This window comes from Erithacus rubecula, assembly GCF_903797595.1.
Source record: "Erithacus rubecula genome assembly, chromosome: 20".
Taxonomy (NCBI): domain Eukaryota; kingdom Metazoa; phylum Chordata; class Aves; order Passeriformes; family Muscicapidae; genus Erithacus; species Erithacus rubecula.
Window position 1 is genome coordinate 11,277,413 of NC_136672.1, and position 20,706 is coordinate 11,298,118.

General features: G+C 60.0%; 1 long non-coding RNA gene across 1 annotated transcript in view; it reads left to right on the forward strand.

The window, feature by feature from the left end:
• The window catches only part of LOC306810769, a 59,440-nt gene extending 38,734 nt beyond the window's left edge, over positions 1-20,706 (forward strand). The window contains exon 3 of the long non-coding RNA XR_013776548.1: positions 20,634-20,706. This is a non-coding gene — a long non-coding RNA (uncharacterized lncRNA). The remainder of the gene's footprint in view (positions 1-20,633) is intronic.

Below are 20,706 nucleotides of genomic sequence, written 5' to 3' on the forward strand. Positions count from 1 at the left end.
TCTTACAGGGGTTCCTTCCTGAGGGGGTTGGAGCAGGTCCCTGCCCTGCTGCTTGTGGCCTGGAGGAGCCAGGCTGGCAGTGCCACCTCTCCCTGACGTGCCATTCGTGTCATGTCTTGTCCAGGAGCCTTTCCTGCAGGATAAATGGCCTTTCCATCCAGAGCCTGTGTGAATTATGCTGACGTTTTGCTCCTGAGTAGATGTGTGTAGGGGAGCTGGGTATTGGATTGGTGAGAGGCAAGAGAAGCAATCTCTGGGAGGCCATCAATTTGGATTAGGCTTTGTGGACTGGGATGGAGGGTAATCACCATCCTTCATTTCAGAGAGGTAAGAAACAAGTCAGCTTCTTCATGGATCATTATAGCTGCAGCAGGAATTGCTTCCACCTCGGCCATGGCACAGATCTGCTGGGCACAGGGGGTGGAGGAGGGTGTAAAGCCAGAGGAGGGAGCTGGATGGGGCTCTGGGAGGGTGAACCAGGCTCCAGCCTTGCTGGGTGCTGCTGCCACACCTGCTGATGAGGTGGTCCTGCTGGGGGGGCAGCTCTCTGCCTCTCTCCCCAGCTGCAGCCAGGTGAGGTGAGTGATGGGATCAGTGACAGAAAAAACTCTCCCTGCTCCCCAGGAAACTGGGATCTGTCTGGGGCTGGGATCGTCTCCATTCCCCTTGCAGTGCCTCGGCCTCAGCTGGGCTCCCCCCAGCAGCATCTGCCAGGGCAGACTGATGGGTGTGAGCCCCAACATCATCCACTGGCACTGCCCTGATGGGTGTGAGCCCCAACATCATCCCTTGGCACTGTCCTGATGAGTGTGAGCCCCAGCATCATCCACTGGCACTGGCACTGCCCGGCTCCCATGGGTTGGCACTGCATCCCCTGTGGCAGCCCAGGGAGTGCTGACACCCTGCAGTGCCAGCCCAGGCAGTGCCTGCTTGTGTTGGTGCCGTGTCCCCATCCCAGGCTCCATTGGTGCCATGTCCCCATCCCAGGCTCCGTTGGTGCCGTGTCCCTGTTCCGGGCTCCGTTGGTGCCATGTCCCTGTCCTGGGCTCCGTTGGTGCCGTGTCCCTGTTCCGGGCTCTGTTGGTGCCATGTCCCTGTCCTGGGCTCCGTTGGTGCCGTGTCCCTGTTCCGGGCTCCGTTGGTGCCGTGTCCCTGTTCCGGGCTCCGTTGGAGCCGTGTCCCCATCCCAGGCTCCATTGGTGCCATGTCCCTGTTCCGGGCTCCGTTGGTGCCGTGTCCCCATCCCAGGCTCCATTGGTGCCATGTCCCTGTTCCGGGCTCCGTTGGTGCCGTGTCCCCATCCCAGGCTCCATTGGTGCCATGTCCCTGTCCCGGGCTCCGTTGGTGCCGTGTCCCTGTCCCCATCCCAGGCTCTGTTGGTATCTTGTCCCTGTCCCAGGCTCCTGCCGTGCAGGAGCTGCGCGCTCCCGGGCATCCTCTTCCTCCTCCTCCTCTTCCTCCTCCTCCTCCTCCTCCTCCCGCCACCCACGCAGCGCGGCGATGGAAGGCACAGCCCGTAAACAGGGGAGAGGAGGAGGGCTGGGGTGGGCTGGGATGGAAATGGGGCAGCGTGTGTGCAGCTGAACCCGCCCAGCAGGGCTGGTGGGGTCGGGGCTGTGTCCCCGGCGGGGGCAGGAGCTGCTCGGGGCCGGCGGGGAGAGATCTGCTTTGGCCTCACTCAGCCAAGGCCTCCCTTCTCTCCCTTTTGTTTGTACTTTTCTTTTCTTTTTCTTTTTTTTTTTTAATATCCGAGTGCTTCATTTTCCAGAAGCTGTCATTTTACATAAACCTCTCAGCGAGGTACATCCATTCCCACTGCCAAAATCTCCATATCAAACACTTGTAAGACGCGGCTGAACTGACAGCCCTGCCTGTGCTCGCTCCGTGCCTTTACAAAGGGCTGCTGCGCTGGGGAGGGATGCAAATGCACGCCCTGGGATGGCACGCAGCTCCTGCTGCCCTGCTCTCCTCCCTTCGGAATTCACCTCAGCCTGGGCACAGCCCCTGGCACTGGGCTTGGAGTGGGTGGGTGCCCGTGGGCTGAGGCTGAGGCTGTGCTCTGCTGGGGTGGGCACAGGGCTGGGGCTGAGCTGTGGGTCTGGGGGTGCAGTGATTCCTGCAGTGATTCCTGCAGTGAGTCCTGCAGTGAGTCCTGCAGTGATTCCTGCAATGAGTCCTGCAGTGATTCCTGCAGTGATTCCTGCAGTGATTCCTGCAGTGATTCCTGCAGTGATTCTTGCAGTGATTCTTGCAGTGGTTCCTGCAGTGATTCCTGCAGTGGTTCCTGCAGTGATTCCTGCAGTGATTCCTGCAGTGAGTCCTGCAGTTAGTCCTGCAGTGATTCCTGCAGTGAGTCCTGCAGTGAGTCTTGCAGTGATTCCTGCAGCCCCTGGGCATTGGGAGCTTTGCTGGGGCACTCTCAGGGCTGTGCTGGGGTTCCTGCTGCCCAGGCTGGTACCCCACACTCTGGGATGCAGCAGCAGTGGGGCTGCTTGGCCTGAAACTCTCTCTGTGCCTCAAATCCCGTTTCAGCAGGAGTAGGGACAGAGTGTGTTGGGCAATCCAACTGCTTCCTTTTCAAACGGAATTATTTTCTTCTGGATGAAGTTCAAATCCAACCCCAAATCCCCATTTCTTTGCAGAGGAGAGGGAAAGAAATGCAAAGCATGCTCCCCACCCCCCAAGTCTCTCAGTCTTGCAGCTGATGAGCAGAACCATCCCTGCCTGTCCTGGGATTCCCTCCCTCCCTCCTCCGTTGTCGGCGATGGCTCCGTGTCACTCTGGCTGTGAGCTCAGCTCTTCCCCAGGACACGTCCTGGTTATCTGGGCAGTGGAGTCCTGGAGCAGGTCCCAGGGGAGCCCTGAGAGCTCCTGTGGTCCCTGGGGCCAGCACAGTGCCATGGGCAGTGGCCCTGCTGGGTGCCCAGGTGCTGTGGCTGTTACCTGTGCCTGGGGCTTTGTGCTCTGTTCCACATGGGGACCTCGATGTGGGAAAGGTGGGACTTACTTTTTTAAAATTCAATACCATTGAACTGGTTTTTAATTGAGTTCACTTTGGCAAGTTTGATGATAGTCTTTGCAGCACCTCAGCTGGGAGAGAGGTCTGTGCTCAGCTCTTCTGCTTTCCACACCAGGGAAGCTGCAGGACTTGAGGTGTTTTTATGGGCTGGGCTGTTTCCATGCTCAGGGCTCTCTGAGGTCTCTGCCCCAGTGAAGGCAGTGGTGGCAGGTGTGGGGGGATGTGTGTGTTTGGTGTTTGTGCCCCCAGCTCTGCTGCTGGGGCTGCGGTGGTGCTCCAGGTCAGGGCTCTGGGGCTGCCAGCAGAGTGTTTGCTGTGCTCCAGCTGGGGCAGGGATGGGGCTGTGATGCAGTTGTGCTGCCCCAGCTGTGCGTAGGGAGGGCATGGTGGCAGCCAGAGGTGGCACAGTGCCCTGGAAAAGGGGGTTTAGGGGGCTGGGGGAGCTGCCTCTGCTCTGCCTTGTGCTGCAGCTCCTTCCAGCCAGGATGAATCAGCCTTTCCCAGGGACCTGTGAGCAATCTGCCACCGCCGTGGCCTGGGGTCCCCAGGGAGCCACAGCCCTCCCTGGCAGGGAGCCACGAGGCCAGGGCAGCAGCAGTGCCAGCTGTGATGGCATCTGCTGCTCCTGCTGGCAGAAGGCACAGTCCCCACCGTCCCTGTCCCCAGGCTGCTCTTGGCAGGAGAAGGGCACCGTGCTGGTGATGCTCCTGGCACCCAAGTGCAGCTGCTGGGGCTGAGCCATCCCTGGGGGCTGCACCATCCCTGGGGGGGGCTGCGCCATCCCTGGGGGGGGTCTGGGCCATCCCTGGGGGGCTGCGCCATCCCTGGGGGGGGTCTGGGCCATCCCTGGGGGGGGCTGAGCCATCCTTGGGGGGCTGAGCCATCCCTGGGGGTCTGGGCCATCCCTGGGGGGGGCTGAGCCATCCTTGGGGGGCTGAGCCATCCCTGGGGGGGTCTGGGCCATCCCTGGGGGCCCCTCTGCAGGTTCAGGCAGTGCCCCAGGCGAGGGCTTTTCCCTTTTCCCTTTTTTCCCAGACCTATCCTGGCTGTCCTATCCTCACCCAGAGCCCGTGGTTGCCCTGAGGGGAGTGAGTGCCAGCCCTTGGCTCTGTCCCTGCCAGGACCTGCTGCTGGGTCCCTGCCTGCTCTCCTGCTGCCAGGAGCAGCTGCTGAGCCCAGCTGGGAGCAGCCCTGGTGCCAGCAGCCTCTGGGCCACCTTCCCTGTGCCCTGTTAGCCCGGGGGGCTTCTCCCTCCTCCCCTGGCATGGGAGGGTGCAGGGCTGGGGGCTCAGGTGGGCTCTGCTGGTGAAGTTCCTGCCTGTTCATCACAGGCACAGGGATGTTTTGGTACGTGCTGATTAACAGCCTCCCCCCGATGTGCCACGGCGCCATAAAATATGAACGACTGCATTCTTTGACTTAAAATTTAATTAAAACTATATATCAAAAACGTGAGACCCCGGGCTTAATAAAACCTGATAAAATTATACTAATACACTTCAATTTCAATCCAAGGCTTCCTGATGGAGGAGCATGAGAGGCTGAGCCTGTAACTGGATTAGCAACACCTCCTATGCAATATTGATGGTGCTGTCCTGCTTGAGATGCATGGCTGCTGAGGAAGGCTCTGACACCGTGATGAAGAGGAGCTGTCAGCCTGGCTTATGTGTCAACAGCAGAGAGGGCGAGCTGGTACAGGCTGTTCCTGCTGGGGGAGTGACTTGGGCACAGGATGAGCTCGGGGAGGGGTGCAGGGGTGCTGCTCCCCCGCTGCTGGGCCCTGGGGGTGAGCCCTGTCTGTGGCCCAGCAGCCACAGGCTGGGGGGAATTGAGGGGGGCTCTGCCTGCAGGGCTCTGGCAGCGCCAGGGCTGTGGCCCCTGCACCTTTGCAGGTGGTTTATTGAGGATTGGCAGCTCAGAGCCATTGCCCATCAGCCAGGGAGAACAAACTGGTTTGTTGTGCGTGCAGGAGCGTGACTGTGCCAGCAGGAATGAATGGTGGCCACCAGGTCTGGGGCATCCTGTGCTGGGGTGCCTCTGGCCCAGGCAGAAATCAGCAGGAGCCCTCAGTTCCCCACCTGGTCCAGCAGGTTCCCTCTGGCACAACCCAGAGCATTGCTGCTGTTGGAGCCTTTCCACGTTGTCCCATGTCCCCAGAATCTCACTTTTGGGTGGGAATTTGTTGTGTCTGCAGAGGTGCTGGTGGCTGGGGGTGTCACCCCACACTGCTCAGAGGGGTCTGGGGTCAGCAGCAGGGCTCAGTGTGGCACAGGCAGCTCGGGCAGGCTGTTGATGTGGAGCACAAATCCTGCTGAGACAGGGGAGGTCAGAGCAGGAGCAGGGAAGCAAAGAGGAGAGCCCAGGGGCTGCTGACAGAGCACAGGGCTGGGAACAGAGCAGCTCTGGGGGCTGGGGGCTGCACTGCTCGGTCTGGGGGGCTGCAGCTGGGGGGCAGGGCCCTTCCTGCCCCCTTCCATGCCCTGGCTCCTGCCTGATGCCCTCCTGGGCTGGTTCCACCTTGGCTGAGGTCGGTGTGCAGCCTGGGCTGGGACTGATGCTGAGCATGGAGTGCCAGGAGCTGGCACTGCCCCTGTGCTCTGTGCCCACCTCCCACAGCTGCCCCCCCCGTTCCCCCTCTGCTCTCCCTTCCAGGTGAGCAGGCACACATCCCCCTGATGTGTGCTGGTGCTTCTGCAAGGCTGTGGCAGCAATTCCAGCGACCTGGCATGACCCCAGGAGCTGGAAGAAGGGGGTGAGTGGGCACTGAGCTGGCAGGAGCCCCTCCCAGGGCAGGAGGAGAGCAGACCCTGCAGCAGAACCGGCTCCCTGTGCCCTCTCCAGGTCCCTGGGGGACTGGAAGGAAGGGCAGGGCAGAGAGGGAAGGGATGGGGTTTGTGTGCTGTGCTCCCCTCATCCCTCCCTGTGCTCACCCTGCCCCTCTCCCAGCCCATGCTGCTCCCTGCTCTGGAGCTGTATTTTCAGAGGCTGTGGGGGATGTCGTGTGTGTAAAATTAGCGCTGCCTTGTTAGTGCTTCTCAGGCTAATTCGGAGTGAAATGCTTTAGCAGCGGTGGGCTGATTCTATCAGGAGAACAAGAACTAATTAAATTCACTCTGACCATCAAGCAGTAAATTATTTATACCCAGACAGATGCAATCTAATCTGTGGTGTCCAGCCCCACTGAACCTCCTTGGTTGGGGGTGAGGAGCAGATTGGGCAACAGAGCAGGAGCTGGGAAGGGCAGAGCAAGGGGTGCCAGAAAAGGCAAATTTTTTTTTCCTTTCTGTCAGTGCTGCAGTGGGACCCTTCCACTGGCACTGCAGCCCCTGGGCCTGCCTGGGGAGCTCTGGAGCCTTTAGAAGGGGATGGGGTGAGCTCCTCCATCCTGGGGGCTGGCACAGACCCACATTGGGCTGGGGACCTTTGCCAACGTCAGCAGGGGGATGTGGGAGCCTTCCTCCTCCTCCTCCTCCTCGTCCTCCTCCTCCTGGCAGGGGAAGGCCAGGCACAGCCGGAGGTCCCCACCCAGACTGGAGCAGCGTGCTGTGTGCCTGTGCTGCTGTGTGATCTCCTCCACCCCTGGGCTCGGGCAGGTGGGAGCTGTTCCCATCTCTGCAGGGTTTGTTCTGTGGTGATCTGACCCCGTGCCTGATTAGATCATTCCTGTCACAGTGCAACCGCAGCTCTCTCTTCCTACGAGCTGCAGTTCACTCTAATTGTGATTGAGCCGAGATCCCTTTTCTCTCCAAACCAAAGGCAAGAGTGAAAAATCATTTGCTGATCCTCTGGGGGTTGTAAAGGATTCTGGCAGCCAGGGAAACAGCTCTGCTTGGGGCTGGGAAAACAGTGTGGTAAAAATGGTCTGGTTGTTATGTATGTGAGAAGGGACAGAAGGAAGGAATTCCAGAGCAGCCAGAACAGAGCACAGGAGGGATGGATTGTGCTTGTCCCCTTGGGAACGGAGATTTCCATTCTGTCCTCGGGCAGCCCTGGTGTTGGGAGGGCTGGGTTGACTGGGAAGAGCCTCTGGAAGCACGTTTGGGTTCTGGTGGGTGCCCTGGGCAGGGCAGAGCTGGGCTCAGGTGTTCTCCAGCTGCGGGCAGTGCTTTCCTGCACTGGAGGAGGAATTCCCGGAGCTGCCCCACAGGAGGGAGGCATCGGGCTCTCGCTGCATTTCCCGGGGTTTAAAGGAGGAATGGGCTGTAAGTGCGTGCCCACAGGGGCTGCAGCAGGGCTGGCCCGGGATTCCTCCCGGGAGGAGGCAGCACAGGCGGCTCCAGGCCGGGTTTGCACCGATCCTTTGCCCGTTCGTTGTTCCATGATGCTGGAGGAGCAGCCGGGCGGGCCCAGCCCGTGCCCGCATCGGCACCGTGATTAATGATTAATGAGGGAACTCCTGCTCTGAATCGGGCTCGTCGCTCCCGCACACACCGTGCCAGAGCCCCGCTGGAACATTGATCCCCGCGGCTCCCTGGGCTCGGGAGGGTGGAGGGGAAATGTCACCTTGTGGCAGCAGGGCTGGGACAGGCAGCCAAGGCAGCAGCTCTGCCTTGGGGATGCTCCAGGTCCCCCCGATGTGGCCTCGCCATTGATTTAAAAAGGAGAGCAGGAAAAAAATTTAAAAAAAAGCAACTGCTTCACTCTGGCTTTACTGCTGATGCTGAGAGGACAGATTTGCCTGCTGGCAGCTCTGCCATTAAGTGGATGAGCTGTTCAAGTGTGGGTTATGGGTTTGGGATCAGGCACACGGTGCTGAGCCCAGATGGATGCGTGGCCCAGGATGGAGCTGATGGGCTCTTCTCAGGAGCAGCAGAAGGTGGGATGGAGGAGCTGCCTTGGGAGCACAGAGCCTTGGAAGGGTGAGCAGCTCTTCCAGACTCTGGCCAGGTCCCTCCTGGCTGCACGAAAGAGGTTCATGGGTGGGGGGACACGTGCTGCAGCCCCCAGAGCAGAAGGGCTGGAAGTGGAGCAGGGAAAGGGAGATGGGAATTGGGCAACAGGAGGTTCCTTCCACTGGGAGGGAGGAATTGGGAATATCCCAGCAGTGCTGGGAGAGGAGCCATGCTTCCAGAGTCTGGGAACGACTTCCAGGCTGCAAATATCCCTTTCCAGCCCCAAAGCTGCCACAAGAATCTTCTCTGCTCCTGCAGGCAGCTGGCACTCGTGGCCTGGCATCCCTGGGCTGCTGTGGCAGTGCTGGAGTGAGCTGGACCCACAGGCTGCCAGCGAGGAGAGGCACTGGGATTTTGCTTTGGCTCACAGAGATCACTTGGACTTTGTGCACCAGCAGCTGAAGCAGGCAGGAGCTGCTCCCAACTGCTTCGTTCGGGCAGGATCCGAGTGCTCAGAGCCTGGGATGCTCCCACAGTCCCAGTGCTGCTGTCTCCTTCCTCCCGGGTGGATCTGACCTGGCACTGCCAGTGCAGTGCAGGAGGCACAAGCATTTTGATATTTTTATTTTTATTTTCCATTTTTGCCACAGTTCTGCAGCCCCTCTGTCGCACTCCTTGTTAAGCTGTTAAATCACTCCATTTATTTAGCACGAGCATTGCTGAGAGCTCATTTTTATCTTGGTGAAAACCAGACTTGCTCATGGGCACATAATGAAATTGTATAAATATACCCTTAGCTTGGAATCTAATTTATTTTTCCTGTTCATTATGGGGTAGAAGGCCATTATGAGATGTAGAACTTTTTTTTTTTTTTTCCCCAGTGCTGGAATTGAAGGGCTGGTGCGGGCACTTTTCATACTGATGATTTTGCCCTGATTCAATTTGAAGCTGGTTAGAGCTCAAACACTGGAGCATAATTGCCAGAGATGGGTGTGGGTTGCCATGCTGATGTCCTGGCTGTGGCTCTGTGGCAGCAAGGCTGGGTGGGCCAGTGGCCACGGGGTGGAGGTTGCCCTGAGCTGGGAGCAGGGGGAGCCCTGTCCCTCTGTCCATCAGCAGGATTGATCCCTGGCAGTATTGATACTGCTATAACGTCCTGTTTATGGAGCTGTAATTAAGCAGGGCCATTTAGCCGGCAGTGTTAAGTGCTGAGCAGATTTATGGCAGGCTCAGCCTGCAGCAGGGCTGTATTTCAGCACCAGGCACACCAGGTTTTTATGTGTTCTGCGATTGTGTTCGTGTGACAGTGATTAGTGTAATGGGGGCTTCCGGGGTCGTGTTGCCAAGCTGAGGAAACAGCAATTATGGGCTGCTGCAGTATCAACTTAATTGCATCCATTTGCAATGCACGGGCCCGGTGCAGGGAGCAGCTGGTGGGGACAGCCTTGGCACCCAGGGCTGGGCTCTGCTGGGCTCTGAGGGTCTGTCACTGGGCACAGCAAAGAGCATCTCCTGTCCAGGCAGCGCTCAGCTGAACCAAAACCCGCCCTGCTGCTGGCCCTGGGCTCCCTGTGCTGGCAGTGCCAGGGCAGTCTGCTCCTCCAGGAGCTGGCAGAGCCTCTGTGGCATGGCCAGGGCTGTGTCATCAGCCTGGGTGCTCCTTGTGCCCTGTCTGGGGGCTGGCAGGCAGAGGGGAGCAGGGACAAAGCCCCCCAAGGGCAGAAGGGCCAGCAGTGGATTTGCAGCGGTGCAATTAGAGCTCACCTTGATGTGCTCTTGGCAGCCTTTCCTTTGAACCCTCTCCCCTGACGGCTTCCCTGGGTGTGGAGATTTACCAGCTCAGCCCTGACAAGGCGCAGGGAGGTTCTGCAGAGCAGTTACAGATACCCAGGGAGGGCTGGGAGTGAGCTCCTCATGAGCACCAGCAATTCCTGTGCCCTCCCTCGGGCAGCTTGGGGATGCTGGGGCTGGCACAGGCACAGCCTGTGGGTGCCAGGGCTGGCCAGCATCTTGTGCCACCAGCACTGTGCCATGGGCACCCAGCAGGGGCTGGGGAGAGGCAGCTGGGGGGCAGCTGGGCAGGCTGTGGGTGTGTGTCCTGACCTGGGGGCCTGCAGCACCACCTGGGGCTCGTGGATGCTCTGCCACAAATGCTCCAAGGATCACAGGGTCTCTCTCCCAGGTGGAACCAGGGCTGAGGGGGCACCTTCCCTGCTCTTGCTCTTGCTCTGTGCGCTTTCCCAATTGGCTGCAGGAATTAGATGGGCTTTTGCCGACTAAGAGGTGTTAAAGGCTCTAAATACTCTTCACGCTGCAATATCTCCACCACAGCATTTAATGGAGTGCCACAGAAATGCCTATAAATAACCCGAGTGCCTGTGCCAGTTCCCTCCCACGGCACCTCGGAGCTCGCAGGAGAGTCTGCAAGGGGCTTGTGCTTGGGCTGCAGCCCTGCCCTGCCTCCCTTTCCTGTCCTCCTGTCCTCCCCTGCCCTTCATTCCCTGCTCCTGCCCTGGCCTTTTTCCCCTTCTCTCCCATCTGAGAGTGAGGGGATCCAGCCTGGGGTTCTCAAACCACTCTATATCCCACTGGGGTGCAGCTGCAGGAATGAGGGTGGGAGGTGTGGAAGCAGCAGCCCAGTCCTGGGCCGTGGAGACAGGACTGGGAAGCTCCTTGCAGTTGTCCCCCCGTTGTCCCTTGGTGCCACATCCCTCAGGCTGGCACTGCCCCCGTGGGCACAGCCAGGAGCAAACCCAGGTGTGCAGAATGAGCAGCAGGAAGGGTTCAGAGCGTTTCAAGGCTGTTTGTGCTGCTCTTGCATCTGTAACTGAGCCCAGAGTCCTTTGTGGTTGGAGATCTGCACACACCAAACCAGATGGGTTTCCCACCAGGCTGCCTCAAATCTGGCATCTCAGCCCTTGAGTCCAAGTGGACAAAATCTGTGTGTGGGGCTTTAGCTGCTGTAAAAGGCATTTTCTCTGTTGTTTTGGGGCTGCTGCTGCACAGCAGTGCCTCCTGAGAAACACTGCAAAATTCCTTCCACATTCCCTTCCTGGAGCCTTTATTACAGAACATAAACGATCTTAAGGAAAGGGAGGAGTGGGCAGGGGTGGGAGTTCTGGTGTTCCTTGGCAGTTCTGGTGCTCTGTGGCTGTGCCAGGTGCTCCTTGACATCCCCGTGGCCGCAGGGCAGGGCAGAGCTGGCTGTGCACGGGGCTGTCCCTGTGTCACTCCCACGGTGCTCTGTGTCCCCCGGCGGGGCTGGGGGGGCTATGGGTGCCTGGGGCACCCCTGTGCCCTCTCCCTCTCTCCGAGGGAGCCCTGGGGCCTCGCTGAGGCTCCTCAGCCAAACGACATCCCTAAATAGGCTCCTCAGCCTGTCAGTTGACTGCCTCTTCAGTGCTGATGAGCCACTCTGGTGTTACTATTTAAAAATCCTAATTGCTTTAATCAGCTCGCCTTTAGCCACCGCAGCCAGCGGGCAAGTCCAGGGGCTGAGAGCGCTCCTGCCCGCAGCTGGGCACGGCAGGGGCACCCAGAGTCCGTGTGGGCACCAGAAAATCCGTGTGGGCACCCAGCACCGACCCTGCAGGTGCCCGGAGCCCCTGTGGGCACTCAGCATCCCTGTGGCTCTGCCCTGGCTTAGCGGTGGGACAGAGCTGAGCACAAGTCCCCTGGGCAGGGGGAGGACGAGAACTTGAATGGCTGAGGAGAGGAGCTGCTGTTACCATGGGCTGGCAGATGCCAGCGCTTCAGCGAGCTGGGAATTCCCGTGTCCTCTCCCTGCCTGTACCACCGTGAATTCTCTTCCAGGGTAAAAGCAGCTTCCTCCCTGGGTTTCAGCGCGCACCAGCCCACTCCCGGCTGCTCCGAGCACAGCCTCGGGGTGTTCCTCCATCCCGAGCAGGCTGGGGGCGCGGGCAGAGCTCTGCTGGGGCTGCGGTGGTGGGAGATGCCCGATGAAAATAGCGCGGCGCTTCCCTGGGAGGGAGCCTTGCGGCAAAGCACCCACGCGGCTGCGCCGGGGAGGAGGAGGAGGAGGAGGATGATGATGATGATCGGCGCCTGACACCGGCTGCGCTGGGCAGGAGATGCAAAGACCCAAATCTGGGGGTGCAGCGCTGCCGCTGAGGAACCCCGATCTCCTCTGGCCGTCGTTGCCCCTGTCTGGTTCCCCTGGCGGGTGTGCGGCACAAGGGCGTCCCCAGGGCCGGTTCCCCTCCCCGGCACGAGGTTTGCCTGGCAGGGGCTCGGCTGGGCCCAGGGAGCTGGCACAGGAGGGGCAGGGATGCCGGGGCGCTGGGCACCGGCAGGAAAGGAGCAGGAAGCTGCGGCCGCCGGTGCCGGGCTCCTGCCGAGCCTGGCAGCGGGGAGGGGGCCGGGGGCCGGCGCTGGCACCCACCTTCTGTGTGCCGTACCTTGGGTGCTCCGGGGCACCTGCAGCCTCTGCTCCCGTCCCGCTGCTGCTGCTCCACCTGCTGCCCCCACCTCCCCTGGCTTTGGGGGCAGTGGTGTCTCCAGCCCTGGGAGTTTGGGGTCCCCCACGCCCTTCCTTGTGCCGCTGCTGCCGCTGGCATTCTCGGTGATGGATGGGTGACAGCGGCAGCGCCCCGGGGCTGTGTTGTCCCAGAATATTCCTGGATAAGCGGAAAACCTTGTACAGGGGATTGTTCAACTCGCGGCAGCCTTCCTGGGGAGTGAGGACATCTCCGCATTTATTCAAGGACATCCCTTCTCAATTAAATCCCTGCATGGGCTAAACAGGCGGGATGCTGAGATCAAAGGGGGGTTTTTTCACTCTTCCCCCAAATCGTTTAAATGATGCAATGGAGGGAGTGCGGTGTGTTTGCCTTCCATTGCCCTGATGGCGAGGAGAATCTGCCATTAAACTCCCATAAAGGCGTTTCCCCGTGCTGATGTGGCACTGGGGGAGTTTCTGAGTGGTAACCATGGGGTGGCCATGGGCGAGCCCAGAGGTGCGGGGTTGTTTGGGTGGCATTGCCCGCCTGGAGCTATGTGGCCAATGCCCCGTTTGCCCGGTGCCGGGGCTCGGGGGGCTCAGCCCTGCCCTGCCCGGCCGGTGCCGGGGCTCGGAGGGCTCACCCTGCCCGGGGCTCCCCCGCCCCTCTCGGGCTCCGCGATTGATGGTGCCGTTAAAGCGCCAGGCTGGCCCGGGGCCGGCCCCGCTGCCGCCGGGATTTATGGTGGAACGTGCCTCGGTGAAGGTTTTATCGGCGCTGGTAAAGAGCCGAGCTGTGCCGGGGGCCGGGCTGGGATCTGCTCTGCCCTCGCTTTGCCGGGCACCCTCGGGTGGGGCAGTGCACGGAGGACGCGCTGGGATGTGCCAGCTGCCCCTGGGCTGTCCCCGTGGGATGCTGGATGAGGTTTTTGGGTGCCCGGCCCTGGCTCCTCCCGCTCCCTCTGCCGCGGATCCGTCAGTTCACAAATCGATCCCTTTGCCACCAGCCCGGTCTCCTTTTTCCTTTTAAATGGTGTCACTCTGCTATTTCCTGGCCTCTCTAATAGATTTTTATATAATCACTACAGTGCACTTTTAAAGAGCGATAGATCACGTTCATTGCTTTTCCCCATGATTAATTTCCCATAATAGTCCTCTGTAACACCAAGGCAAAGAGAGGAGAGCAAAGAAAACCCCCACATTATCCACTTTGTGCTCCGAGTATAAATGAATTAGATTTAATTTTTGTTTAATTGTTTCCATAGCTCAGCCTCTGCTAACTTTGCAGGATAATTTATTTTGCAGTCTTGGGGAAAAGAAGGAGAGAAGGTCCCTGTGCCGCGCTTTGCCCGCAGCAGCCGTTAATTACAGCTGATTGCCTTCCCTGCCTGATGAAGCCGTGCCTGGGAGGGTCCTGTCACAGCCCAGGGCCAAGGCTGGCGGGCAGAGGAGAGCCAGGCTGGCATGTGGGACTGTCCTGGAACGTCCTGTCTGAGTGGTGCATCCCTGTCCCTGCAAAGCACCTTGGCTTCTGGGAATCCATCCTGCATCCATCCCCTGCCTGTCTGACAGCAGGGAGGGGAGGCTCTGGGAATCGCGTCTCAGCCTCCAGCATCCTCCTGTGTGGCAGCCCTGGGAGCGATCTGTGGCTTGGGAAGAGCAGTGGGACGGAGGCAGCGCGTCCCATTAATCACTGCTGCGGGGGCAGGGCCCTGCTTGGAATGCGCCGGCAGCGCCGGTGAGGGCGGGAGGAGAGCGAGCCCGGCTAATCTGCGCCCTCGGAGACGGGCTACCTTCGGCCTGTTAATCACTTGCAGTAATTACAGTCCCAACTTTACACGTGGAATGTTAATTAAGGGATGGGGCGCGGGGATCTGCAGCCTGGCAGCGAGTGCTGTGCCTGGCGCCGAGGGGTTGGGGGTCATGGGGCACCCCCTGCACCCCCAGCTCACCTGCTGCTCCCTCAGTGGGGTGGGGCTGGGGACAGGGGCTGGGGACAGGGGTTGGGGGTGCTGGCACTCGGCACTGCCTCTGCTTTGCAGTTCTGTGGTGGCTGCTGCTTGTCTCCAAAATTGCTCTGCTGATATGGATGGATGGATGGATGGATGGATGGATGGATGGATGGATGGATGGATGGATGGATGGATGGATGGATGGATGGATGGATGGATTTGTTGAAAAATAGAATGATGCAGCTGGAGCTCCACTGTCCTCCCGTCTTCCTTGGCCCTGATTTCCCCAAAACCTCCCCAGTGCCCCTGAGCCTCTCCTCTGGACTGAGCACTCTCCTCCCTCCCACTGTCTCTGTCCTGTGTTCCAGCCTCTGAGCATCACCTCTGAGCATCATCTGCAAGATTCCCTCCCATGTATTCTGCAGGGTTCCCTCCCAGCCCCATCTGCACTGGGAGCCCAGAGCTGGATACAGGACCCAGACATGTCCTGTGGGGGTGGTGGCAGGGCAGGCTGGGGTCACACTGCTGGCCTGTCCCTTGGTCCCAGCAGTGTGTTCCTGCCTGTCCTCCCGTGGGCAGCTCAGCTCTGGGAACGGGGCTCAGCAGTTCATCTCCTGAGTTCCAGGGTCCCCCTGAGCAGCAGCTCCTCTCCCTGTCACTCCCATCTCCTCCCCGGGGAGGAGATCCCTGCAGGTCCTGCCCTCGCAGGGTGCCTGTGCCAGGGGCTGCCTGGGGGCTGCGGGTCCTGCAGGCTGAGCCAGTTCCTGTCGGGTCCCTGCCTGGTCCCTGTCCTGTCTCTGCAGAGCCCCGTGCCACACGGCTCTGAGCAGCACTGGCTGGCACTGAGCTCTGTCCCCTCCTGTCCCCAGGGAACATGCACCGTGTTGCAGCTGCAGCCCCTCCACTGCTGCATTGCTGCCCTGGGCTGGGAGCCTGGCTGCAGATCCCCCTGAGCCCCTGAGCTGGTGTGGGAGCCCCTGAGGCGTCCCTGGGATGGTGCAGGTGTGTTTTGGAGGGGGGGGGCTGGGGAGCAGCCCTGCCCGGCCGGGGGAGTCGGTACAGCCCCGGTCAGCAGCGGGAGCGGCGCTGAGCAATCTGCTGGGGCGGCAGTGCCCTGGATTATTGCTGTCAGCAGCTGAGGGAGAGCAGGGAAGAGGCGGCAGCTGAGAGGAATGACAAAGAGGGGAAGGAGAGGAAGAGGCCCTGCAGGAGGAGGAGGCTGGATCAGTGCTGCAGGCAGAGCAGGGTGCTCCAGCAGTGATGCTCTGCTGTCCCAGTCCTGCTCCCTGGGCAGGGTGTGGTGTCCCCATGTGTTTCCTGTTGGCCCCAGTGCCCTGTCCCTTGGCAGTGCCCTGGGGCTGCCAGACTCCTTTCTGGGGTCATTTTTGTTTTCCTGACAGATAGTTCTGGACCATAGAAGGACAGAACCACATTTTCTTTCTAGTTCATCCAAGCTCCTTTGCATTTCAAACAGCTGCTCCAGGGAGCTGCTCGTGGGGAGATCTGAAAGAGTCTGGATCCACTTCTGTCCCCTAAAACTGGGGATCTGCTGTTGCCTCAGGTTCTTTCCTGCATCTTGAGCTCCTTGGGTCTGCTCTGTGGTCTTTCTCTCCCGTGGTCCTCAGGCACTGTTCACAGCCACATTTTGCTCACAGGAGGAGACCAGAGCACTGGTCCTGGAGCTGCCAACACAGATCCCACCTTGGGATCTTCATCCATCCTTCAGTGCTAGAAAGTGCTGGCATTTCTCCATGCATCAACTTCCTGCTGGCAGAGCCCCAGCTGGGTCTCCACTGAGGCTCTCTGGATGTTTCCCTGGCTGCTGCAGGGTCCCTCCTGCAGGGGGAAGCCCCTGGTGCATCCCCAGGCTGCAGAGGGATGTGCCCAGCTCCAGGCCCTGGCACAGGGACTGGCACAGCCAGGCTGCCCTCCCTGGGTGTCTGTGGCTCTCCCAGCGTGGCTGGTGCTGTGCAGTGCCCGTGTGGGTGCCAGTGGCTCTGGTGTGACACAGCAGAGCACAGCCCCACATTCTGGGCAGCCCCTTCCTGCAGCAGCACCAGATGCTTTCCCTGCAGTTCCAGTTTTCCCATCTCATTCATTTTAGAGATTAATTAAAGTCTTTCCCCTCCTTCTCTCCCAGCCAACCTCCCTCTCTCTTTTCCCTGTTCTTTACAGCTGCACATGGATTTTAGGGTCATGCTTGTTTACATCAGTTATATTTACATTAATGGGTGTTTGTTTTAGGAAATATCCCATAAAAACAAATGTTCTTTGCGTCCCACAACTGGTCCTGCAGCCCCACTGGGGTGGGACTCCCTGGCAGCCCATCTTGCACCCTGCAGGTCTGCATGGAGAGCTCTGCTGTGGGCACAACATCTTTTGGGGGCTGCTGTGAAGTGACCCCCAGCGCTCACGAGCTGTTTTGGGTGGGATTTCCACACACCCTCGGGTTCCATGCTAGGTCAGCTGTGTTTGCCAGGGATAATCCCCCATGCTGGGGTAGGGATGCTGCTAAACCACCTCAGATGGGGCAGACAGTGGGTTTGCTCTTTCATCAGGAGCTTGGAGGATGGACAGTGTTAAGAAGAAGAAAGAGAAAGGGGAGGAGGAAGGATAATTATATTTTCCAATGGCTCTGAGCTGCTGGATGCCTTTAAAGTTGCCTTTGTGTTGCCGTGGGTCAGGCTGGGCAGAGCCTGGCCCGGGGCTGTGTGCTGCAGCTGCCTTTGTCACTGGGGCTGTGCTCTCGGTTATTAACGGGGATCTGCAGACCCAGAACCTCAGATCTTCCCTGCAGCTGGTGGGAGGAATGTGCAGGGCTGCCTTATCACGCTCATTTAACTGGTTAATACATCTTCAGAGCAAATAATGCGGGCTGGGGGTGAACTGCTTAACCAACCTCATTACTATTGTGCATTTAGCAGCTTGGAGAAAGATAATACCTTTCAGGTTTGACCCAATTTTAGTTTTTGTTGTCATAACCATGGAAAATCGACCTTCAGAGACCCTCAGCAGTGAGCCTGAATAGGAAGTGATTTACAGCAAAAGTGCCGTGTGGAATGCTTAATGCACTTGTGCAGGAAAACAGACAGCAGCTCCTGGCATCCCTGTGCCCCAGCGAGGGCTGCCCCACTGCTGGCACTGCCCTGTGCCTGCTGCAGGGGCTGCTGGCACTGCCCTGGCCGGGGACACACCCTCCCTGTGTGCCTGTGCTGGCACAGCTGTCCTGGGGCTGTGCTCTGTGTCCCTCACCGTGCTGCTGCTGCTGCTGGGGTCAGCTGGAGTGGGGCTGAGCAGGGCACCCTCTCCCCTGGGCACCCTCTCCCCTGGCGCCCTCTCCCCTGGGCACCCTCTCCCCTGGGCACCCTCTCCCCTGGTACCCTCTCCCCTGGTACCCTCTCCCCTGGGCACCCTCTCCCCTGGCACCCTCTCCCCTGGTACCCTCTCCCCTGGGCACCACTGTGGCCAGGACCAGAGCTGCTCACTGCAGTGGTGAAGGACCCGTGGTCAGTGTACACCCTGTGGTCAGTGTGCCCCCCATGGTCAGTGTGGGTCAGTACAGGACCCCATGGTCAGTGTGCACCCCATGGTCAGTGTGCCCCCCGTGGTCAGTACAGGACCCCATGGTCAGTGTGCCCCCCGTTGTCAGTGTGCCCCCCGTGGTCAGAGTGCCCCCCACCATCCCCGTGCCCCCTGACACCTCTTGGCCCAGCTGAGCTCAGCCTGGCCGAGTGTTCAGGTCCTGCTGTGATGTGCTGACCTTGGCATTGGCTGGACCCTCACACCACGGTCAGTCTGTGCTGCTTCTGCTGGTGCCCCTTGTCCCCCAGTGTGTGCTGTGGGAGTGGTGGCAGCCCTGGCACCTCGGTGGCAGCCCTGGGGCTGGGCTGGGTGGGGCTGGGCTGGGTGGGGCTGGGTGGGGCTGGGTGGGGCTGGGTTGGGCTGGGTGGGGCTGCGCTGGGGCTGCGCTGGGGCTGGGTGGGGCTGGGCTGGGTGGGGCTGGGTGGGGCTGCGCTGGGGCTGCGCTGGGGCTGCGCTGGGGCTGGGTGGGGCTGGGCTGTATCTCGGGCTGTGGGTGGGGCTGGGTGGGGCTGTATCTCGGGCTGTGGGTGGGGCTGGGTGGGGCTGGGCTGTATCTCGGGCTGTGGGTGGGGCTGGGTGGGGCTGTATCTCGGACTGTATCTCAGGCTGTATCTCGGGCTGTACAGGTGCCCAGTGCTGCATCAGCACCTTTGTTGCTGGAAGAAAATTGCTCTTCCCAGTCCTCTGCAATCCAGGGAAAAGGGGTCCTGCTGCCCCCAGCCCTGCCTGCTGGGGGCATGGCTGTGACCCCTCCTGCACACTGGGATGGCAGCAGAGGCTCAGCCTCCTGAAAATGGGCTGGTTCCTCTCAGTCCTGCCCCTGCAGCAGCGCCAGGCTGGCCCAGGGACTGCAGATGCTGTGGGCAGCTGCATCATCTTCCCATCTCCTCCCTGAGGTGCTGCTGGCTTGATAAAGCCTCTCAGCCTTGCAGGGGTTGGCTTGTTGATCTAATGGCTGTGGTTCAGTGTGCAGTGAGAGCCCGGTGGCTCCTGGGGGAGATGTCCCACAGGGATCTGCAATTCACTTTCCCATTCCTCCTGGGGAATGAACCTCTCCCAGTGCAGGGTGCTGCAGGGATGCTGCTGCTGCTGGGGGATCTCACAGCTGGTGCTGCTGGGCCCCAGCACCAGTGGGGAACACGCCAGCCCTCATCCTGCACTCACATGGGTTTGCTTTTGAAAATAGAAGGTGTTGAAAAATCCTGTTGTGTTCAGTTTGTTCCAGCGATGTGGTTGGGTTTTCCCAGTGTTTGTCTTATTTTCACATGACTGGAGGGGTTCAGTGTGGGACAGTGTGAGTCCCCTCTGAGCCCCCAGCTCCACCGTGGGTCACACACAAAGCACAGCAGGGAGGGAAGAGGGACTGGGGGCAGAGCCTGTGGAAAGGGACACTGAGGGGGGTTAGGGGACAGCCAAGGGGGTTAGGGGACACCAAGGGGGTTCAGGTGACACCAAGGGGGGTTAGGGGACATCAAGGGGGGTTAGGGGACCGGCTGTGACAGACCAGCATTAAAGAAGCTGGGATGGAAGGGCTGGGGAGCGATGCTGCTGAGCTCTGGCTGTGCCTGCTGATCAGGAGCAGAGCCTAATGAGCAGGACTAATGAAGCAGGAGGGGAATTCCAGCGAGTCTGGGGAGTGCCTGTGATGTTCAGTGTGTCTCTGTGGGTTCTCTGTGCTCTGTCCCCAACCAGTGCCCATGGCAGGGATGGTGCCCTCTGCCAGCAGCACTCTTGGTGTGCTGGGTGACTGCAGTGCCAGTCCAGAGTGGGTGCCTCCAGTCTGCTCCCTGTGCCAGCATCCTGTGGGCTGCCTCCTGGATTTCTACTGGCTCTGCACTGCTGGGAAGCCCATCCCTGTCTGGGTGCTGCTCTGCTGGGGTCACTGGGATGTGCTGGGATGGTGTTTGGGAGACCCTGGTGCAGCAGCCTGCTGCAGGGATGGCTGCAGGGCCAGCCTGGGCCCATTTCCCTTCCCACCTCCCTCTTGTTCGTGGCTGGTTCAGCGTCAGGAGGGGATTTGCAGCCACACCACGATGGGAAGGTCTCCTCTTCCTCTTCTCCTGGGTTTTTAATGAGCCAACCTTGGAGGACCTTGAGCGCCGCTCCTGCAGCTCTGCTGTGACTTATCTCCAGCTCCTGCCCTGTTCCCTGAGAGGATAAATCTCAGCCCCGGCGTGGGGCCGGCGCTCTGAGCCCTGCCCACCCCTCAGTGCAGGTGCCATAACTCACAGCACAGGGCAGAGCCTGCCTGGGTGCCAGGGGGTGTCACTGCTCTGTGCTGTGATGGATGGGCTGCCCGGGGGAACAGGGACAATGTCCCATTACAGTGGGGGACAGGCTGTTCAATTATCTCCTGTTCAGCCTGGGTTGGGGAAAATCAAACGTGGAGCTGCTCCAGAGAGCCTTTGGGGTAACAGGTGGGCTGGGGACTTTTTCCTTTAGGAAGAAATCTTTGCCTTGCCTTGTCTCCATCCCATGCACTCCTCTGAGGCCAGGGCTGGTGCTGTCAGGGGGGCAGGAGCAGCCTCAGCATTTTCCTGTCGGTGCAGAGAATGGACCCGTCCCACTGGGAGCGCCAGCTGCAGCCAAAGCCCATTCCCTGGGCTGAACTCTCTTCCCTCTCCTCAGGGGCATTCCACCGGGCAGGCTCCTGCCCCTGCACATCAGGGGCTGCTCCAGAGCTGCTCCCCAGCCCTGGGACAGTTGTGCTGCTGGAGTGGGGCAGGTGTGTGTGAGAGGCGTGGTGTTGATGCAGGGGTGGGACTGCAGCCTCTCCCTCTCTCTTGCAGGCTGAGGCACTGCTGCTGTGAGACCCCGACGGCTCTTCCTGACAGCTCGAGGGCTGAGCACGCTCCCACCTGC